The 22,344-nt window shown below is 43.0% G+C and overlaps 1 protein-coding gene across 5 annotated transcripts in view; it reads right to left on the bottom strand.

Moving 5' to 3' along the window:
• HIVEP3 (HIVEP zinc finger 3) overlaps positions 1–22,344 on the bottom strand; it is a 388,571-nt gene that overhangs the window by 310,050 nt on the left and 56,177 nt on the right. For 4 of the 5 annotated variants that reach the window (XR_011319247.1, XM_069756679.1, XM_069756676.1 and 1 more), the window contains exon 2: positions 2,237–2,283. The gene's annotated coding sequence lies outside the window, so the exon portion shown is untranslated. Of the gene's footprint in view, positions 1–20; positions 810–2,236; positions 2,284–22,344 lie in introns of those variants that run through there. The other variant, XR_011319248.1, reaches the window with a different exon arrangement.

The raw sequence follows: 22,344 nt of genomic DNA, 5'->3' as shown, positions 1-22,344 counted from the left end.
GAAATTATATACAAGCGAGATAAAGAAAAATCTTTATTGTAGCCAAAAATTTACAAAATATTATATGTAAAACATTATCGAACATTCATTCTGCAATTTAATTGGAAATTAATTCTTGTGTCTTTTCCTGTTCTCTTCAAAGCTTCTCTTGATAACTTTTCTCTTATAGAAGTCCTGCGCATCTTCTCTATGAAGCATCCAGCAGTAGTCCCCCATCATGTTTATGTTCCATCTACCTTGGTATCGTTTTTCCATCTCCTTGATATTCGAATGAAATCTTTCACCCTGATCTTTGCTACCAGAACTAAGGTTTTCAGAAAGTAGTCAAATGAGAATGTAAAAATATAACTTCAAATTCATCAGACAATCAAAGGCTTTGAAACGTTTCAGCATGTTCCCCACGATGGACTTAAATTTTGGATCTTTTTTGCTACCTAGAAATTTCTTCTCAACTTCTTTAAAAGAATGCCAAGACCTTTACTCAACAGCTTTCATTTTTGTTTCGAACATGTTGTCCTTCATGAGTTTCCAAATGTCCAGACCCACAAAAAAATACTTGGAACATAGGTACTTAAAAGTCTCTCCTTTCAGTAGCGCTTTCACAAACTGCTTCACCAGTCCAAGCTTTATGTGGAGTGGTGGCAGGAGAACTTTAGTGAGAAAAACTAAAACTTTCTACAACTATGTTCTTGAGTCAATGTTGCAAAGATGTTCTCATTGACCACCTTTTTTGGCTCCAGTGATGAGTACTATCCCGGCCGTCCCATTCACACAAAAAGCATGGGTACTTCATATATCCTCCTTGCTGCCTAAGGAGCAAAGAGAAAACTTTCAGATCACCACAGACTGGCCATCCTTGATCCTCTCGTAGTTAAATTTCTTGAGAATAAAGTATAAAGTCTCATAGCTTTCCTTCAAGTGCATAGAATGCCCTACAGGCACTGAAGCCTAGTTGCTGCCATTGTGTAGTAGCACAGCTTTCACACTTTTTTTTGGATGAATCAATTTTTCTATCAGCCCAGGAACATCACTCCAATGAACTAGAGTCTTGAAACAACTATAGAAGTAATTCCTTTTCTCTGCTCTGAACCAGGAAAACAGATACCACGAGCTAGTAGACTCTATTTATTTAGTCTAGAGCCTAAAAGTTCAGCAGAATGTTTAGGTTCAAGCCCTGACTTGACACAGGGTGGATCACTGATGGTAGGTCCGGGAATATAATTCCTTCTTATTTTTAAGGTTGAATCCCTCCACATTGCATGTAAAAAAGTATCAGTCATCATTATGATTTTGTGGTTTCCTCCAGATCATAAGCCCGACAAAGCGAAAGCTCTCTTTCTTCCCTTTAGACCACAGTCCTAGTTCTTCTATACAAACAGAGCACACTACATGTTGGGGCCTACGACTTGTCCTGATCATCTAGTTTTACACCAAAGTACCCACAATACATCACTAAATAGTGAATAATTGTGGTAATCACATCTAGACATGCTTTTGAACTTTGTCTAAAAGAAAACACAGCTCTGCTTCACATAACAACCAATCACAGCACAGCTTTCAATTCTTCTACTGCTGCGGTAAAATGAAAGCTGTGCTTTGATTTAGTTGCTATGGACACCACCACACTTTTTGGAAGCTGGGTTAAGAAAATCTTCTCTGCCCACAGCAGACAATTGAAGTGCAGCATCTATTAATGTCTAACCAATCTAATGACACCAAATTCATCCACCAAAGGGCATGCTAAGGAGTCAAAGTATGGTGCAAGAAAAAGCCAATGGCGTCAGAGTTTGTGAAAAAACTGTATGCGATGGAATTTTTACTGAGTTCAGCAATTGAAAGTATATAAGAATCACCTCTTACTTTCTAAACAATATTACCCTTGCAGACCTGTGTTATGTTTGTGGAACAACCCGCTTAAGGGCAGCCAGTCACATGCTATCTAAGAATGTAATCGATGTGGCCGGTAACAGACTTCTGCATATACACACAGTGAGCTGCTCAGAATGAAACAGAGTGCTGGAAATTGGGGGGGGGGTACAAAAAGCGGAGCATCAATGACTTGAAAGGTTAAGTATTGATTATTTTTCAACATTCCTGGTGTGGGAAATATACCATATATACTAAATACCATAACCAATGGAAGTGGAAGTGTTTTCTTTTAATGTAAGTATATACAATTTTGCATAAATATAATCGAAAAAAATGTAAACCAACTAAAAGCAAAGAGACATCTCACCTGTTAGACTGTCAAAATGACTTCTCCGTGAACATTACAAACACCCCCTGTAAAATATAATTGGGAAAATATTAGTATTCAATTCTTAATAGAACTTTTTGTCCTATTTATTAGTAACCGGGGAGACTAAAAATACTAATACATAATTAAATATTGTTCATCTTGAAAAAATTATCGTAAATTGTAACATATATAACTTACTGATATATTCCAATTAACAATGATGCCTGCAACTTCTGGATTGCATTCGACACAGAAGAATGTTTGCGGTTTCGATATATGACCCGTGCTGTGTGTGAAGAGCACAGGCTAACTGGCTCATTTTGACAGCTAAGGCTAGGTTCACATTAGCGTTTGAGTCCGCAGCGTATCATCCGCATGAGTAAAAACGCAAGCGAACAAATTTATACGCTGCGTATTTTATCTGCATCATTACGCATGCAGCAAAAGCTGCATATGCATGAGTTTTTGCATGCGTTGTATATGCGCATGTGTTCGATATTTCCAATGTTTTCCAGTAGCTTTACCTTGATATAAGACACCCAATGGGCATGTCTCATTTGATATATATATATATCTACATAATCGTCTAAGGTCCACTTCCGTCCGTTTGTCTGTCTGTTTCTCTGTAACGGAAATCCCGAGTCGCTGATTGGTCGCAGCTAGCTGGGCATGACCAATCAGCGACAGGCACAGTCCGCGAATTGGCCCCTCCCTACTCCCCTCCAGTCAGTGCCCCCTCCAGTCAGCGCTCACACAGGGTAATGGCAGCGTTAACGGACTGCGTTACAGCGCGTTATGCCGCGGTGTAACGCAGTCCGTGTAACACTGCCATTAACCCTGTGTGAGCAACTTTTTACTATTGATGCTGCCTATGCAGCATCAATAGTAAAAACATATAATGTTAAAAATAAAAAAATTAAATAAAAATCATTATATTCTCACCTTCTGGCATCCGCGGCAGCCTTTCCCGCTGCTCGCGACGCTCTGGTCCCAATAATGAATTGCGGCAACGACCCCACATGACGTAGCGGTCTCATGAGACAACTAGCGGTCTCGTGAGACCACTACATCATCACGGGTTATTGCCACAAGGCATTACTGGGAACGGAGCATCGCTAAAAGCGTGGGCTTGTTCCGGGGGCCGCGGAAGGTGAGTATATAACTATTTTTTAAATTCTTTTTTTAACAGGTATATGGTGCCCACATTGCTATATACTACGTGGGCTGTTACATACTGCGTGGTCTGTGTCATATACTACGTCTCTGCGCTCTACACTATGTGGGCTGTGCTATATACCAGAGGTCCCCAACTCCAGTCCTCAAGGCCCACCAACAGGTCATGTTTTCAGGATTTCCTTTGCATTGCACAGGTGATGCACTTATTACCTGGGCAAGACTAAGGAAATCCTGAAAACATGACCTGTTGGTGGGCCTTGAGGACTGGAGTTGGGGACCTCTGCTATATACTACCTAGGCTGTGTTATATACTGCGTGGGCTGTGCTCTATACTACGTGGCTCTGCAATATACTGCGTAGGCTGCTATATACTACGTGGCTCTGCAATATACTACGTGGCTGTGCTATATACTACGTGGCTGTTATATACTACGTGCCTGTGCTATATACTACGTGGCTCTGCAATATACTACGTAGCTGTGCAATATACTACATAGCTGTGCTATATACTACGTTGCTGTGCTATATACTACGTGGCTGTGCTATATACTATGTGGGCTGTGTTATATGCTACATGGGGTTTGACACTCTTTCGCCCGGGGCCCTCAAAAACCTGGAACTGGCCCTGGCTTCACTGATTGATTATTCACGGCCGGCTGGGTGCGACCAGCGACAGGAGCAGTCCGGCCGCGAATTGGAGCAGGATTTGAACCCCGCTTCGCCAATTGGTCGCGCCCGGCCGGCCGAATCCTGTGTATTCATTACATTACATTATTCTGAAATCTTCATAAATAAACCACATACATATTCTAGAATACCCGATACGTTAGAATCAGGCCACCATCTAGTATTTTATATATATATATATATATATATATATATATATATATATATAGAGATGTGTGTGTGTGTGTATATATATATATACATATATATATATATATATATATATATATACACACACACACACTGCACTGAGGAAATCCCCGTCTTTGGTTGCTGTACCCAGCTGCAAGATGGATCTTGACATGGAGAGCTTCTATGCTAATCTGGATTTACAATTGAAATTGGCTGTTGCCTTTGCTTGTCAAGAAGAAAACGAGAAAGACTGAGAAGACGTCGTCGTCGCTACTGGCAACACCCCATCCTTGAACTCCGAGAAACCTGTGCAGCATACCTCTCGTTGTACACGGAGCTGTGTGCAAACCCTCAGAAGTTTTTTGACTACACGAGGATGTCTAAACAGAGTTTTGATGACTTGCTGCAACATGTCCGAGGATCCATTACCAGGCATGACACACAACTCCATAGAGCAATTCCTGCTGGCGAACGTCTGTTGGTGACCCTGAGGTACGTAATTGTGAAAAACACACACCTGTTCATGGCATTGTTAGAAAACCCATTAATTTTTTATTTTCCATTTTCTGTTCGGCAGATTCCTGGCTACCGGAGAGACCTTATCTCTCCATTTCCAGTTCCGGATTGGAGTGTCCACCCTCTCTGGGATTGTTGGAGACACCTGCAGGGCTTAATGTGACGTTCTGCATCAAGAATTCCTCCCCCCAACCCACAACTAAACTCTGGCTTGAAAATGCTGAAAAACTCCAGGACATTTGTAATTTTCCTAACTGTGGGGGGGCTTTGGACGGCAAACACATTCGGATTATGAAACCTGCTGGAAGTGGAACCGAGTATTTTAATTGCAAAAAATACTTTTCTATTGTTCTCATGGTGATTAGAGATGCTGAATGTCAATTTGTCGCCATGGACATTGGCTCATTTGGACGAGGAAATGACTCTCAAAAATGCTGACAATGGCCAACATTTGTATCATAATAATTTCAATTTTCCACAGCCACCACCTCTTCCCAACACTGAAAGCCCACCAATGCCATTTGTTGTGTTTGGGAAAGAGGCCCTTCAAATGTGTGCCAACCTCATAAAACCATACTCAAGTCGGGACTTGAATCACACCAAATGGATTTTCAACTACCGACTGACAAGGGCACAAAGAACTGTGGAGTGTGCCTTTGGCTTGCTGGCATCTAAATGGCGCATTTTGGGAAGACCAATCTAAAAATTGAGACAATTGATGAGGTTGTGAAAGCGTGTGTTGTCATGCACAATTACATGCTGGCAAAAGAGCAACCCAATTTAGAACCTGAGTAACCTGTTACATTGCATGATTACCAAGATCACACTCTGAGGACTACAGTGGCAGTTGCCCAGATGAGGGATAAGTTTGATGCATACTTTATTTCTGACAATGGACGTGTGGCATGGCAAGACAGAAAGGTTTAAAGGGAATCTGTCACCTAATTTTTCGCATATAAGCTGCGGCCACCGCCATTATGGGCTTATCTACAGCATTCTGTAATGCTGTAGATAAGCTCTGGATGGAACCTGAAAGATAAGAAAAACAAGTTAAATTATGCCCACCCAGGGGAGGTCCGGGTGAGGCGCCTCCCATCTTCATACGATGCCGTCATCCTCCTTGCTTAGTGTCACGGCTCCTGCGCAGGCATACTGATTTCCCCTCTTGCACTGCGCACTGCAGTACTTTGAAATGCCCTCACCATGGCAGAGAATTACGCCTGCACAGGAGCCGCGACAGAAGCAAGGAAGAGGACATCATCGCATGAAGATGGGAGGCGCCAGACCTGGACTTGCGACACCCATTGGACCCGGAACACACTGGACCGCCTCTAATCTAACTTGTTTTTTCCCTGACGAAGCTGCTGGTTGCAGCGATACGCGTGGGGCTCCCCACATCGCCTCGGTCCCTTGGCTATTGACCCCTGGACTTCATGCCCTAACGTCCATTTCACTGATTCATCTGGTAAATCAGATGGCTTTCTCATCCTGGACGTCCTTTCTTTTCTCTCTTTTCGCCATCGTTTCCAGCATTCCTCCATTTCTTACACAACCAGGGAACTGCTTACTTTTCTACTTGCTAAGAGGGGTTTATAGTTCTACTAGATGGTGGCCCGATTCTATCGCATCGGGTATTCTAGAATATGCATGTCCACATAGTATATTGCACAGCCCATGTAGTATATTGGCCAGCCACGTACTATATTGCCCAACCACGTAGTATATTGCCCAGCCACGTAGTATATTGCCCAGCTACGTAGTATATTGCCCAGCTACTTACTATATTGCCCAGCCACGTAGTATATTGCCCAGCCACGTAGTATATTGCCCAGTCACATAGTATATTGCCCAGTCACGTAGTATATTGCCCAGCTACGTAGTATATTGCCCAGCGACGTAGTATATTGCCCAGTCACGTAGTATATTGCCCAGTCAAGTAGTATATTGCCCAGTCACGTAGTATATTGCCCAGCCACGTAGTATATTGCCCAGCCACATAGTATATTGCCCAGTCACGCAGTATATTGCCCAGTCACGTAGTATATTGCCCAGCCACGTATGTAACATGTTAAAAAATAAACATATACTCACCTTCCGAGGGCCCCTTGTAGTCCTGTCGCCTGTGTGCGGTGCACGCGGCAACTTCCTGTCCCAGGGTTGGTATGAGCGCAGGACCTGTGATGACGTTGCGGTCACATGACTGGTCCTTCTCGCATAGCATCCTTAGCACCGGAACCTGCCGCTTGCACTGCCGAGGACAGCGCCACGTCGGAGGGTGAGAATAACCTTTTTGTTTTTATTATTCTTATTTGTAACATTAGATCTTTTTACTCTTGATGCTGCATACGCTGCATCAATAGTAAAAAGTTGGTCACACAGGGTTAATAGCTGCGTAACCGGAGTGTGTTACACCGTGCTCCGGTAATGCTGGCATTAACCCTGTGTAAGGGCTGACTGGATGGGAGTATGGTGCGGGCACTGACTGCGGGGAGGAAAGAGCGGCCATATTGCCGCCGGACTGTGGCGTCGTATGCACGGATCTTTTTCTCCTCCTCTCCATATTTGAAAACAGAGACACATTGGTAGGTGAGGGTGGAAGTGGTGGGTCCAATTTTGGCAGGGATTTTTGCCTCCGGGCCTTCGTCATGGTGGGAATGTGTTTAGTTTTGGACCTTTGTTTTCTTGACCGAGTGGGACTGGTGGGCTCTGTAGCAGTCTTCTGGCGTAGTGCTCGACTGGGCAGTGTGGTGGATGCTGCTGGCTGCAGGGGTGCTGAACTTGGGAAAAAAGTGGTGGATGCTGCTGGCTGCAGGTGTGCTGAACTGGAAGCGGTGGTGGAGGATAGTTTGGTGCTGTAGGAGTTTGAAAGTAGATGTTTGGCTGCTGGTAATATCCTCCGGCCTGTGGATTGTAGCCTTGGGACTGTTGCTGCTGCATTGCGTGGCTGTAAACAGCCTGGCAGGCCTGCATGATGTTGATCTGGAATTGAGGCGTAAGGTTTTCTGACACTTCCCGCTCTATTGAAGAAAAAAATGTTGCCCCGGTCTCTCAAGGTCGGCATCCAGGTGGTCAAGGCGTTTGTTGACATCCTGGAGAAGTGTGTTGACATGGGTGAACCCACTCTTCAGTCTATCATCAAGCACCTTAATCCCATCCTGGAAGACCGAGTTTAAGTGCATGAGTGACCTCTCCCAGGCCCTGTGCTGCTGATGAGAAGACCCAACAAAAGAAGCGGCAGAGGGCTGGGAGAGGGGAAAACCTGATGGACTGGCGGCTGGCTGTTCCTCAGCTTGTGAGGCCCAACAGGTTGCTACATTGCTGGTGGATGATTGGGACTGCGTCTGTTCGTTGGCTGGTCGATGAGGGGTGTCACGGATCCCGTGACGGTCACCAAAATGTCACCAATCGGGGGTGACCTTTAGCCAGCACACGGCTATCACATGTGCAGGGGGACTTATCTTAGTTATCCCTCCTCTGCTACAATGTGATGAAAACACAAACAAGGCTATTGACCTATCAATTTACCGCAGGGGCTTATTTTAATTATCCCACTGCTGCTACAATATCACAAACTGCAGGGATTTATGTATATCCCGCTTTTCCAATTCCATGTTGGAACTTGTAGCACTCTGGCGCCCCCTTACCCTCAGGTCAAATTAGGTACTACACCTAGGGTAATTAGTCGCCAGAAAGGCTGCCTGCTATGTCCTGGCTATTGGGCACGCTGCAGCGAGGGCGAAATAACTACTGCTGCTCAGGCAGGAACAATAATTATCAACGCTGCCACCAGCTCCGATTAAAAAGGTCCGAAGCCAACCCAATTCAGTAGCGTAATCAACTTCAGAGGACTTACGGTACGTTTTAGAACAGGAGAACAAAGCTAGTATTTTATATATTTTACTCCATAAAAGAATAGGCAGTGTTTATAAAAGGCATATAAAGATGTTACACTATGAGACAATTTAACGTATGTACAAAATATTAGGAGTCTAGTTCCCGCCGCTGCACAGGGGGAATCTCGAACCATGTCTGCTGCAGTCTCTCATTCTGCATCAACCGCAGTGGAGCCTGCTCAGTGGAGACATCGGTCCCAGCGTCTCACCCAGTCTGATTCTGTGCAAAGGTTTTACTGCTGCCTTTCCAGGCTCTGCCATTGTAGCCTGTACTGATCAGCGGTGAGCAAAGTCTCTGGGACTAAGTCCTGCTTTTTCCCTTCTGAGCATGCCCAAAGGAAGACCTCTCTGTGGAGTTCTGGGGTCACATGCTCAGGTACTGCAGCAGCTCCTTTTGGTCTTCTAGGAAGGTCCTGAAGTTGCTCAGTTACTGTAGCAGTTCTCATTGGTCCTCTAGGAAGGTCCTGAACTTGCTGCAGCTATAAAAGGTTTGCATGGCCACACGGCCATGTGCTAGTATACTCTTGTTTGTTGTGAGTGAAATTCGCTCTTTAAACATCCCCTCCCTTGTGTTTGAATGCTCGCGTAAGGAGGATGATTGTAATCTAGCGCCTGACTTGTTACCAACACTAGTAACACAAACAGCGTCTATTACTGTGACCGCCAGTGCGGCGCCGTGCGCTATCTCCGCGCTTTCCTAACCCAAGTCTGAGTGGTTAGTGGCGTCCGCCAGAGCGGCACTGCATGCACTCTCGTGCTACTTTATTATTATTTCTGTTACGTGCGGTACTGCGGCTCTGTGACACAACAGGGTTCGCTTCTTTCATACAGGGTGAAGCTAACCCGTGTGTGTCCTCATTGTACTGCCATATAGTTCGTCATTGCTTAGCAGCAGGTTCCATCTCTGCACGGTGGACCCCGGGCTGCGAACGCACCTAATTCCTTTTCTCTAATTATTTGGTGCGTTCCGCTAGCCCTAACACAAAGCAATTATAAAATAACATGGATTAAAGAAGAAAGATAAAACTCACATGTGCTCAGATCATTTCAGGCAACCATGCTGGTAGGCAGAGCCCCAAATGTCCTAATTCATGCGATAAGACCTGCTGTAACAGATCCTCAGGCAAGACTGAAGGTTGGGCTCACTGGCAGTGACTTATACCTGCAGGCTTGTGACATCACGAAAGGGGCTGAGTTACCATTGCCCTCCCCTTCTCAGATGTACAGTTTTTAACCAACAAAACTTATAATTCTCATATCTTAGCTTGAGAACATGTCAGAAGCACAGCACACCCATCATTCATCTTGTATTAAAATTAGCTCTCTTTTGATACCAAATTCGTCCTAGTTGTTCCACACGGTTCCGGAGAAATCCATACCTTTTACTTGTTGTGTTTAACTGCTGGTGGTTACAGTCGTTGACAGATCTACCGATGGAAGTTAGCAATATATACTCCTTATTTTTCTAGCCCAAATCTGTGGCCCAATATCTTATTATAATAGAACAAAGAACCGCATGTCTTCTGAGAGCAACTAGACCAGTTACAGCTGGTACTAGATGGGAGGAGGGATGAATAAGTTGCCCAGAGCCTGGAATTTACAGCTAGAAGCAATAAAACCTCTTCTACACACACATTTCAGCAAACAGAAACACAGAGAGAAGGGGGGACAGAGCCCACAGTATGTGTACTAACAGGGGAAACTAAAAATCATATTATACATTATCATCACAAGGGGTCGCTTCAACAGAGGACGATCCAGGTTGTGTTGTGCTGCACCACTTTCTGTGGTGAAAATAAAGAAAAACATTAGTAAAACACACAAAAAAGGTTAAATAATGGTAAGGTAAGACAGCACAAAAGATACTAACGTTCTCGTAGCAATCGCAGGCTTCAGAAAAGCAAGGTTACGGTGGTTTTTGTTTTTTCTTATTATCCTTTGAGCAGCACCACTTTTAACCTGTTTCTCCTGTCTCCTGTCCTTGTTGAAGTGATCCTTCATCGAGGACCAATGCACTCTTATTCTCTTCACTGTGAAGGGGGGAAAAAAGGAAAAAATTAATTGTAAAATAATGCACCTACATTTACAGTTTCACTGGCGCATCACACCACATTGCAATACTTACCAAAATCATTTCTGGTACGTGGCGTGGCACAGTCCCAATCATGCAGCAGCCATCTGGCCACTTTTCCCAGAGTCGTCAAATCACAACAATGTCGGAGTGCTGACGATCACGGGTGTCCTACAACGGTACTCGCACAAGGTTAATTAGTTGCTTGCCTTCAATGTCATGTTTGGCTTCTTCCCATTGTGGAACCTATAGATCCAATAAAACAAAATAATTTTAAGTAAAAATGAAAAAGAAAATCAATTACAACTCTGATGAAAAGGATACTTACACCACGTCTTTCCTCCAGAGACACATGAACCCGAGGACCCTGGGAAGAATCATTTCCACTCGACTGCTCCTGCTCTTCATCAGTGGAAGGTACCTGTAAAGAAATTACATAATTTAATACAGGTATAGTAATGTCAATTAATTCATACCAATCAGTATAGCAAATGTGATTACATAATCGGTGTCATGTCCACCCTGGGAAGCAGTCAGTTCTTCAATTGAGGACATGGTTGAAGAGCAGGCAGTAGTCAAGTGAAACTCTACAGAAAAAAACAAAATTTAAACTTGTTAAGAGCCAAACACAATGTAGCCCACCCCAAAAAATGGACACCAATACTTACATTACAGGCAGTAGTCCAACAGCAGAGCAGTCAGCACAGGACAGGGACAGGTGGCAGCACCAGGACAGACACCAGCAGAGAAAGCAGCAAAAGGACAGATGGCAGCACCAGGAGAGACGCCAGCATCAGGAGAGAAGGCAGCACCAGAAGACAACCAGTCTAAAAGGAACAGAAAAAAAAAATTGGTACAAAGTACAGACAGCAGTGAGAGAGACAGACATTTTCAAACGTTCTATACTTACATAGCCAGTGTTGTTGTCAGATCCAGAGTCTTGGAAGTAATGGCCTTGCAGTTTCCACAATTCCTTTTATAAGCTTTGTTTTGGGGGTGGTAACATCATTTCCTGGACATGATTAGTGTGAAGTACGCATGCGTATCGAACGCATGCGTACGCATGTCCTTGTGCACCAATGCATTCCCATAGACAGTAATCGTCCGCATGTGTACACGGCATTGACTCCACACAGTCAGTAACTATTATCCAGAGACTTCATGCTTGTAATCTTTAAGGCACCATGAGCAGTAATTGGTTTGTATAGGGTCTGTTGCTCTCAAATTCAGGACTAACAATGGCCATTTGGGCGTGATGGAGTTCTATGATAGCTGCAGAGATATACCCCCCTTTTTCAATTGGCACATGCACTTTAATATATATGAAGCTACAGGTAGTATTATTTGATATGAGATGTGTATCATCTAGGGAATATAGCATTATACTGCAAATAATAAAATTATAATACATATCTCTTGTTAAAAGGTGTTTAATGGAGTCCTTAGCCATATGTGTCTCACATCGGAGGTCACTAGATGTTTTAAATTATTTTTTGGGGGGTATTGTATGTGAAAATAAATAAAAATAATGTTGACTGTAACTTAAAAATTGTTTCAATTAGTGCTTATTCTGTTCACTCTATCACCCACTACCTTGGGGGTTAATAGTGTATCGGACGGATCATGTAAGCTGGTAAATGAGCAGCGAACAACCTAACCCCTTACTGACAATTTTGACCTTAATGGCCAAGTCAAAGTTTTCAAATCTTACATGTATCACTTTATGTGAGACTGTTTTTTCATGACATATTGTACTTCATGATAGTGTTACAATTTATTTGATATGACTTGCATTTATTTGTGAAAATAACGAAAATTTGGTGAAAATTTTGAAAACTTCCAACTTTTAATTTTTATGCCCTTAACCCCTTTCTGACATATGACGTACTATCCCGTCGAGGTGGGGTGGGCCCGTATGACCACCGACGGGATAGTACGTCATACGCGATCAGCCGTGCTCCCCTCGTGTGCTGCCTTATTTATTTTACTTTCCAAAATAGTGTCACTTGTGGGGGGTTTCAATGTTTAGGCACATCAGTGGCTCTCCAAACGCAACATGGCATCCCATCTCAATTCCTGTCAATTTTGCATTGAAAAGTCAAACGGCGCTCCTTCCCTTCCGATCTCTCCCATGCGCCCAAACAGTGGTTTACCCCCACATATGGGGTATCAGCGTACTCAAGACAAATTGTACAACAACTTTTGGGGTCCAATTTCTTCTCTTACCCTTGGGAAAATAAAAAATTGGGGGCGAAAAGATCATTTTTGTGAAAAAATGTTTTATTTTTACGGCTCTGCATTATAAACTTCTGTGAAGCAACTGGTGGGTCAAAGTGCTCACCACACATCTAGATAAGTTCCTTAGGGGGTCTACTTTCCAAAATGGTGTCACTTGTGGGGGGGGTTTCAATGTTTAGGCACATCAGTGGCTCTCCAAACGCAACATGGCGTCCCATCTCAATTCCTGTCAATTTTGCATTGAAAAGTCAAACGGCGCTCCTTCTCTTCCGAGCTCTCCCATGTGCCCAAACAGTGGTTTACCCCCACATATGGGGTATCAGCGTACTCAGGACAAATTGTAAAACAACTTTTGTGGTCCAATTTCTTCTCTTACCCTTGGGAAAATAAAAAATTGGGGACGAAAAGATCATTTTTGTGAAAAAATATGATTTTTTATTTTTACGGCTCTGCATTATAAACTTCTGTGAATCACTTAATGGGTCAAAGTGCTCACCACACATCTAGATAAGTTCCTTTGGGGGTCTACTGTCCAAAATGGTGTCACTTGTGGGGGGTTTCAATGTTTAGGCACATCAGGGGCTCTCCAAACGCAACATGGCGTCCCATCTCAATTCCAGTCAATTTTGCATTGAAAAGTCAAATGGCGCTCCTTCGCTTCCGAGCTCTGTCATGCGCCCAAACAGTGGTTTACCCCCACATATGGGGTATCTGCGTACTCAGGACAAATTGTACAACAACTTTTGGGGTCCATTTTCTGCGGTTACCCTTGGTGAAATAAAACAAATTTGAGCTGAAGTAAATATTTTGTGAAAAAAGTTAAATGTTCATTTTTATTTAAACATTCCAAAAATTCCTGTGAAACACCTGAAGGGTTAATAAACTTCTTGAATGTGGTTTTGAGCACCTTGAGGGGTGCAGTTTTTAGAATGGTGTCCCACTTGGGTATTTTCTATCATATAGACCCCTCAAAATGACTTCAAATGAGATGTGGTCCCTAAAAAAAAATGGTGTTGTAAAAATGAGAAATTGCTGGTCAAATTTTAACCCTTATAACTCCCTAACAACTAAAAATTTTGGTTCCAAAATTGTGCTGATGTAAAGTAGACATGTGGGAAACATTACTTATTAAGTATTTTGTGTGACATATCTCTGTGATTTAATTGCATAAAAATTCAAAGTTGGAAAATTGCAAAATTTTCAAAATTTTCGCCAAATTTACATTTTTTTTCCACAAATAAACACAGGTAATATCAAATAAATTGTACCACTAGCATGAAGTACAATATGTCACAAGAAAACAATGTCAGAATCACCAGGATCTGTTGAAGTGTTCCTGAGTTATAACCTCATAAAGGGACAGTGGTCAGAATTGTAAAAATTGGCCCGGTCATTAACATGCAAACCACCCTTGGGGGTAAAGGGGTTAAATCAAAGATTTATGTCACTCAAAAATAGTTACAACATTTCCAACATGTTTACTTTACATCTGTATAATTTTTTTTTACTTTTTATTTATAAGAAGTTACAAGGGTTAAAAGTTGATCATGAATTTCTCATTGTTCCAACAAAATTTACAAAAATATGTTTTTAGGGGCCACATCACATTTGAAGTGACTTTGGGGGGCTTATAAACAGAAAATACCCCAAAGTGACACCATTCTAAAAAATTACACACTCCAAGCCCTAAAAAACATATTCAAGAAGTTTATTGACCCTTTAGGTGCTACACAGGAAGTAAAACAACGTGGGGGGAAAAAATGAACATTTCACTTTTTATCACAAAAATGTTACTTTAGGTCCAAATTTGTTATTTTCACAAGAGTAACAGGAGAAAATGGACCCTAAAATGTGTTGTACATTTTCTACTAAGTACGCCGATACCCCATATGAGAAGGAATACTACTGTTTGGGAGCACAGCAGGACTCGGAAGGGAGGGGGCACCATTTGACTTTTTGAACGCAAAATCTGCTAGAATAGAGAGCGGAAGCCATGTCGCATTTGGAGAGCCCCTGATGTGCCTAAATAGTGCATATCCCCAAGTGACCCATTTTTGGAAACTAGACCAAAGAACTTATGTAGATATGTCATGAGCAACTTGAACCCCCAGGTGCTTCAAATAAGTTGATAAGGTACCATATTTTTCGGACTATAAGGCTATGTGCACACGTTCAGGATTTCTCGCAGAAAATTTCTGAGAATTCCGGACATTTTCTGCAATAAATCCGCAAGAAAATCGCATGCGTTTTTGCCGCGATTTTGACGCGTTTTTTTCCGGACACTTCCCAATGCATTTTGGAGTGGGAAATCCGCAAAAAAAACAGAAAATTAATGAACATGCTGCGGTTTTTACCACGATGCGTTTTTTTTGCGGAAAAAAACGCATCATGTGCACAAAACATGCAGGATTCATTCTAAATGATGGGATGCTTATTGTATGCGTTTTTTAGCGTTTTTATCGGGAAAAACCGTGAAAAAACCGCAACGTGTGCACACAGCCTTAGACACACTTTTTTTCTTCTCAAAATGTGGAGGAAAATGGGGGGGGGGGGGTGTCTTATTGTACAGATGTATGGGCTCTGGCTGTGGTGGGGAGGTGGGGAAGCAGTTTCGGTGGAGCATCAGGTCACAGGAGGCTGGAGCCGCTGCTAAAGAGAAATGATTATTAACTGCATTCCACGCCCATGACCGTGCAGGGCAATGCATATTCATTTTTCTGGCATCCTGGTATAAATGGCCCAATCCTGTTCCTGGTATGATTGGTCCGATCCTTTTTCTTTTATAATTGGCCCCATCCCTTTCCTGATAGTCATGGCCCCATCAGGAAAGATTAAAAAAACAAACCATTACGCTCCCCTACATGGCGCTCCCTCGCAGGGTCCTGCTCCGCTGCCAGCAGCTGCTTAATGCTTGAAAGCAGCGCATGGCAGGGACATCATGCGCTGCTAACAAGCGGAGCACAGCTGCCAGAATACTCACCGGTACCGTTCATCGCAGAGAGCGGTGAGTATCCATTCTTCTAATCATTTCTCTTAAGTATCGGCACACATGACCGCCAGCAGCAGTAGGAAGCCGCTGGCTGACACTGCGCGCTACTGAAGAGGAATGGATACTCACCACTCCCTGCGATGAATGGTACCGGTGAGTATTCTGGCAGCTGTGGTCTGCTTGTGAGCAGCGCATGATGTCCCTGCCATGCGCTGCTTTCAAGCATTAAGCAGCTGCTGCCACCAGAGCAGGACGCTGCGAGGGAGCACCATGTAGGGGAGTGTAAATGGATTGTTTTTTTTAATCTTTCCTTATGGGGCCATGATTATCAGGAATGGGTTGGGGCCAACTATAAAAGAAAATAGGATGGGACCAATCATACCAGGAACAGGATGGGGCCAATCATACCAGGAATGGGATGGGAACAATTATACCAGGATAAGGAAGGGGTCATGCACACCACCATATAGGGATGAGGGAGCCATGCATACCAGGATAGGGATGAGAGGACCATATATACCAGGATAGGGGATATTACAGTACAGAATTTACCATTTTTTTTGCTTCAATTTTTTTTCCTAATTTCCTCCTCTAAAACCTAGGTGTGTCTTCTTATAGTGTGGTGCGTCTTATAGTCCGATCTGTGAAAATGTAAAAAAAACAAAAAACAAAAACAGAACAGTTTGACTTTTTGAACGCAAAAACCGGCTGGAATCAACAGCAAACGCCATGTCGCATTTGGAGAGCCCCTCATGTGCCTAAACAGTGGAAACATACCACAAGTGACCCCATTTTGGAAAGTAGACCCCTCATGAAACTTATATAGATGTGTTATGAGCAACTTGAACCCTCAGGTGCTTCACAGAAGTTTATAACGTGGAGTTGTGAAAATACAAAATTATATTTTACCCACAAAAATGTACTTTTAGCCCCAATTTCTTTTATTTCACTAGGGTAACAAGAGAAAATGGTCCACACAATCTGTTGTTCAATTTATCCTGAGTAAGCCGATATCCCATATGTGGAAGAAAGCTACTGTTGGGGTGCACGGCAGGGCTTGGAAAAGAAGTAGTTTTGAAAGGCAGACTTCGATGGAATGGTCTGCAGACATTATGTCGTGTTTGGAGAGCCCAGATGTGCCTAAACAGGGAAACCCCCCACAAATGACCCTATTTTGGTAACTACACCCCTCAAGGATTTTATCCAGGGGTGTAGTATAAATGTGAGCTGAGCTTTATTTTTTGGGAGGTAGAATGAACAAATAGACAGCAGTACAATAATAGTTATTTTTCTTTTTGCGTGGTTCACCGTGCAAAATAAGTGATAAAGCAGATTTATTCTTTAGGTTGGTGGGATTACAGCGATACCAGGTTTATATAGGTTTTTATTCTCAGTTTTGCCAATATCACACAATAAAAATGTATTTATTTTTTTTTTAAATAAAAAAAAAAAATTTTGTCGCCAGCTTCTGAGAGCTGTAACTTTTTTATTTTTTGGCGAACATAGCTGTATGATCACTTTATTTTGAGGACAAGTTGCAAATATTTTTGGTACCATTTTGAGACACTATTTTTTGATCACTTTTTATTCAGATTTTTCAGACACAGAATGAAGAAAACCTAGCAATTTAGTTATTGTTTGTATTTTTTTTTTTTGCGCTGTTCCCCGTGCGGTAAAAGTGATAAGACTGATTTGTTCATCGGGTCGGTAAGATTACATTGATACCAGATTTATATTTTTTTTTAAGCTTTGTTCTTTTTACAGATTTAAAACAATATTTTATAAAAATAAGTTTGTTTTTGAGTCGCCATATTCTGAGAGCTGTAACTTTTTTTATTTTTTTGCCGAATGAGCCATATTGGGGCTTGTTTTTTGCCGGATGGTTTGGCATTCTCATTTGTACCATATTTTGTTTACATATGACTTTTTGCTTGCTTTTTATTCACTTTTTTGAGTCACTATGATGTAAAAAGTGACATTTTTAGCGTTTTTTTTTTTTTTCTGGAGTTCGCCAAATGGAATAAATAACGTGTCATATTTATTAGAGAGGGTCTTGATAGATACAGTGATACCAATTATGTGTACTTTTTGTTGTTTATGCTATTTCCTGATCATGGGCATGTACCCTTAATAGCTGGGCCATCTCTCACTGTATTTCCTCTTTGCCTATGACTACAGTAGATGATATCTAATATATAATTGCCTAGAATACTACTTCCTGCAATTTGTGCCAACTTCCGTGGCTTTGTCCGGAGCTAATGTCCGGAGCTAATGTCCGGAGCTAATGTCCGGAGCTAATGTCCGGAGCTAATGTCCGGAGATAAGTGACGTCAACAGTGTCCAGTGTCTGATTGGTTGCCGCCTGCTGCGAGCGACCAATCAGAAACGTGCCGTACTGTGACACACTCCGCCCGCCATTTTGGTGTGATTTTTGAATTTTTACCTCACAGCAAGTTTCTACTGCGTGGAGGCGGGCCCAGTGACGTTGCTCTTCAAGCTCCTGCCGAATTTCGTCAAAAAAATGATAATACCATTTACCAAAACTATATATATTTAGTTGTGAAGTGGTTCAGTGACATTTTCACACCAATTTTGAACTTTTGTTTGGTGTTTTCTCCATATACTGCCTATTATTTTTGTTCTTTCTTACTATTATTTATTAATTGTATTATTCTTACATTTGAATAAATAAAGTATATATGGATTCTAGACTCCCGATTCTTTAGAATCGGGCTGCCATCTAGTAGTACATAAGGAAATAAAACTACCCTCATCGGTGGTTATGTGTGTGTGACATGATCAGACACATCCTGTTAAATTTATGAAGCCGGGACTTTGAAACTGACAATGCTTATGCGGACAATGCAAGAACTGCCAAAAATTAGAAAGAAGAGGGACTCCAATACACCCTCTATTAGACATAAATGAGGTTCTCAAATACATTCTGTTAAAGTTGTTAGATAGTGGGACTCCTAGTTTCATAAAGCCTATGCACTAAGTGTAAGGGCTGCCAAAGATTAGAAAAAGGGTCTGCAGCACACCCTGGAAGACCCGTAGAGGGCCTCAGAGAACATTGTTTTAAAGGAAAGCCTATGCATTTAGTGCAAGGGCTGAAAAACATTTCTCCCTGGAGGGAGTATACATATACAGTGGGTACGGAAAGTATTCAGACCCCTTTAAATTTTTCACTCTTTGTTTCATTGCAGCCATTTGGTAAATTCAAAAGAGTAATTTTTTTCTCATTTATGTACACTCTGCACCCCATCTTGACTGAAAAAAAACAGAAATGTAGTAATTTTTGCAAATTTATTGAAAAAAGAAAAACTGGAATATCACATGGTCATTAGTATTCAGACCCTTTGCTCAGTATTGAGTAGAAGCACCCTTTTGAGCTAGTACAGCCATGAGTCTTCTTGGGAATGATGCAACAAGTTTTTCACACCTGGATTTGGGGATCCTCTGCCATTCTTCCTTGCAGATCCTCTATTTTTAGCTACAGCCAGAGAATACCAGACTGTTGCACAACTCTTAGGGTAGACAATAGAAGTAGCTAGAAGAGCATAACCCAATAGAATAAAACATAACTTTTACTAATAGTATTAAAAAGTGGACAAAACAATACAAAGAACATAAATAAGTGCTCACGCCGAAAACTGTGCCCAGATAAAAATGGTTGGATCTCACCAATCTTGGACAAAGGGTCCCCATGCCAATGATGAAGGTCCCTATGAGGTTCCAGTAGTTGTGGGCCAGAGAAATGGGGGGGGGGGGACCTGTTCCCTAAACCCCTGTCGTGCCCCAGTAATAACTCCTGTCCTCACAAGGACAGGCCCAAATCAGTCCCACTACGGACACCCTCCAAAAAGTGTTAGTTGTAGTTGTAGATAGCACCTCCCAACGCGTTTCTTCTCCGATCACGGAGATTCATCAGGGGAGTATTTCATGGCCAACTGGCCCAGATACAGCTAACAAGTCCGTAGGAGAAAATAAATAGTCCAAACGAGCAAAGCCTATACGCAGTGGCTGTATGGCTTTCCAAATACAGGCAGACCTGTGTGCTATCTGCCGGCAATAGACGAGTGAGTCAGCTCCACATGGTGTCCGCTGCCTCCTAATAAGCCAGAAGCCCCTCCCCCCTGGCCAGCTGGAATAATCCGCGGACACCCCCACTGACCTCTCACAGAGTCCCTAATTTATTGAAAAAAGAAAAACTGGAATATCACATGGTCATTAGTATTCAGACCCTTTGCTCAGTATTGAGTACAAGCACCCTTTTGAGCTAGTACAGCCATGAGTCTTCTTGGGAATGATGCAACAAGTTTTTCACACCTGGATTTGGGGATCGTCTGCCATTCTTCCTTGCAGATCCTCTCCAGTTTCGTTAGGTTGGATGGTGAACGTCAGCAATTTTCAGGTCACTCCAGAGATGCTCAGTTGGGTTTAGGTCAGGGCTCTGGCTGGGCCAGTCAAGAATAGTCACAGAGCTGTTCTGAAGCCACTCCTTTTTTTTATTTTCGCTGTGTGCTTAGGGTCATTGTCCTGTTGGAAGGTGAATCTTTGGCCAAGTCAGAGGTCCAGAGCTCTCTCGAAGAGGTTTCATCTAGGATATCTCTGTACTTAGCCGCATTCATGTTTCCTTCAATGACAACCAGTCGTCCTGTCCCTGTAGCTGAACAACACCCCCATAGCATGATGCTGCCACCACTATGTTTCACTGTTGGATTGCATTGGGCAGGTGATGAGCAGTGCCTGGATTTCCCCACACATACCGCTTTGAATTATCACAAAAAAGGTCTATCTTTGTCTCATCAGACCGGAGAATCTTATTTCTCATAGTCTGGGAGTCTTTCATGTGTATTTAGCAAAACTCTATGCGGGTTTTCATATGTCTTACACTGAGGAGAGGCTTCCGTCAGGCCACTCTGCCATAAAGGCCCAACTGGTGGAGGGCTGCAGTGATAGTTGACTTTGTGGAACTTTTTCCCATCTCCCTACTGCATCTCTAGAGCTCAGCCACAGTGATCTTGGGGTTTATCTTTACCTCTCTCACCAAGGCTTTTCTCCCATGATTGCGCAGTTTGGTGGTCCCAAATTTCTTCCAATTAAGGATTATGGAGGCCACTGTGCTCTTAGGAACCTTGAGTACTGCAGAAATTGGGTTGTAACCAATTCAAGGAAGATCACAAGGAAATGGACAGCATGTGACTTAAATATGAGTGTCTGAGCAAAGGGTCTGAATACTTATGACCATGTGATATTTCAGTTTTTCTTTTTTATTAAATCTGCAAAAATTTCTAGTGCAGAAAGAAGGTACTCACGTGTCGAGCGCTTCCATGAGGTCCACGTCCATGGAGCCCAACTGTGCGACAGTCTGGAAATTTAGCAGCCCCTTGACTGCCTGATTCCAAAGCCCCTGCCCATGCGTGCTCGTCCAGGTGTCAGTGGTGAAATGCACCCTGACATAGATTTTTTCAGGGAAAGAGTGATGTTGTCGGCGACATACTGGTGTAACACAGGCACAGCTTTCTTAAAGAAGTAATGGACACTGGGCAACTGGTGCTGAGGGACTGCGATGGCCATCATCTTTCAGAAACCATCTGTATCCAACAGGCGGAAAAGCTACATTTCCATGGCCAACAGATTGGAGAAGGTGGAGTTCAAGCTCTTAGCTCTGGTATGTGTAACCGGAAACATTCTTTTACGTGACCACAACTGCGGGAACCAGGGCTGGCTGCTGTGCTGAGAGAGGGTAGAGTACAGACAACAGGACCATCCGCTGGGCTGAGAGTGAGGTGCAGGCGGACATGTTATGGTGGATTGAGAAAGATGTGTTGTGCTAGGTGACACAAAAACAGCTGTCATGTCCACTTCCGTAACAGATGACAGGCTCTCACTCACCCCAACTATAGTGAGTAAACAAGTGTAGGTTTTGTGGCCGGAGACCGATATGAGAAGACTTGGAATGGTGACAGAGGAGGAAAAAGCAACAGATGTGGCTCATGTGTCGGCCGGTGGTGAGCGAGGCCCGCTAGTCCGCATTTTAGCGCAGTGAGATTCCCACACTAAGGTATGTTGATTGCGCATGTGCAAGTTCATGCATGTAGTTGTCAAATTATTGCAATGTTTGCCTCTGAGTTTTATTTTTTCAAATTTTACAGATAACGGGTGTTGGGTCATCCTTTGCAGTCTCAAAAAAGGCCTAGCTTAGGCAACCCTTGCCGACCCTGTGAATTGCACTTGCGACCGATGCTGGCCACAGCAAGAGTTGGGGCTGAGGATGCAGTGCTTGTGGTTGCTGCATCACTTTGTGTCCTGTTTGGGAAGCCGCAACGTAACTTCTTCCTCCTCCTCCACCTCCTCTGCT

The sequence above is a fragment of the Ranitomeya imitator genome, chromosome 3 (genome assembly GCF_032444005.1).
Source record: "Ranitomeya imitator isolate aRanImi1 chromosome 3, aRanImi1.pri, whole genome shotgun sequence".
NCBI classification, from domain to species: domain Eukaryota; kingdom Metazoa; phylum Chordata; class Amphibia; order Anura; family Dendrobatidae; genus Ranitomeya; species Ranitomeya imitator.
Note: the sequence above shows the minus strand (reverse complement) of the source record. Positions and strands in the feature narration are given on the sequence as shown.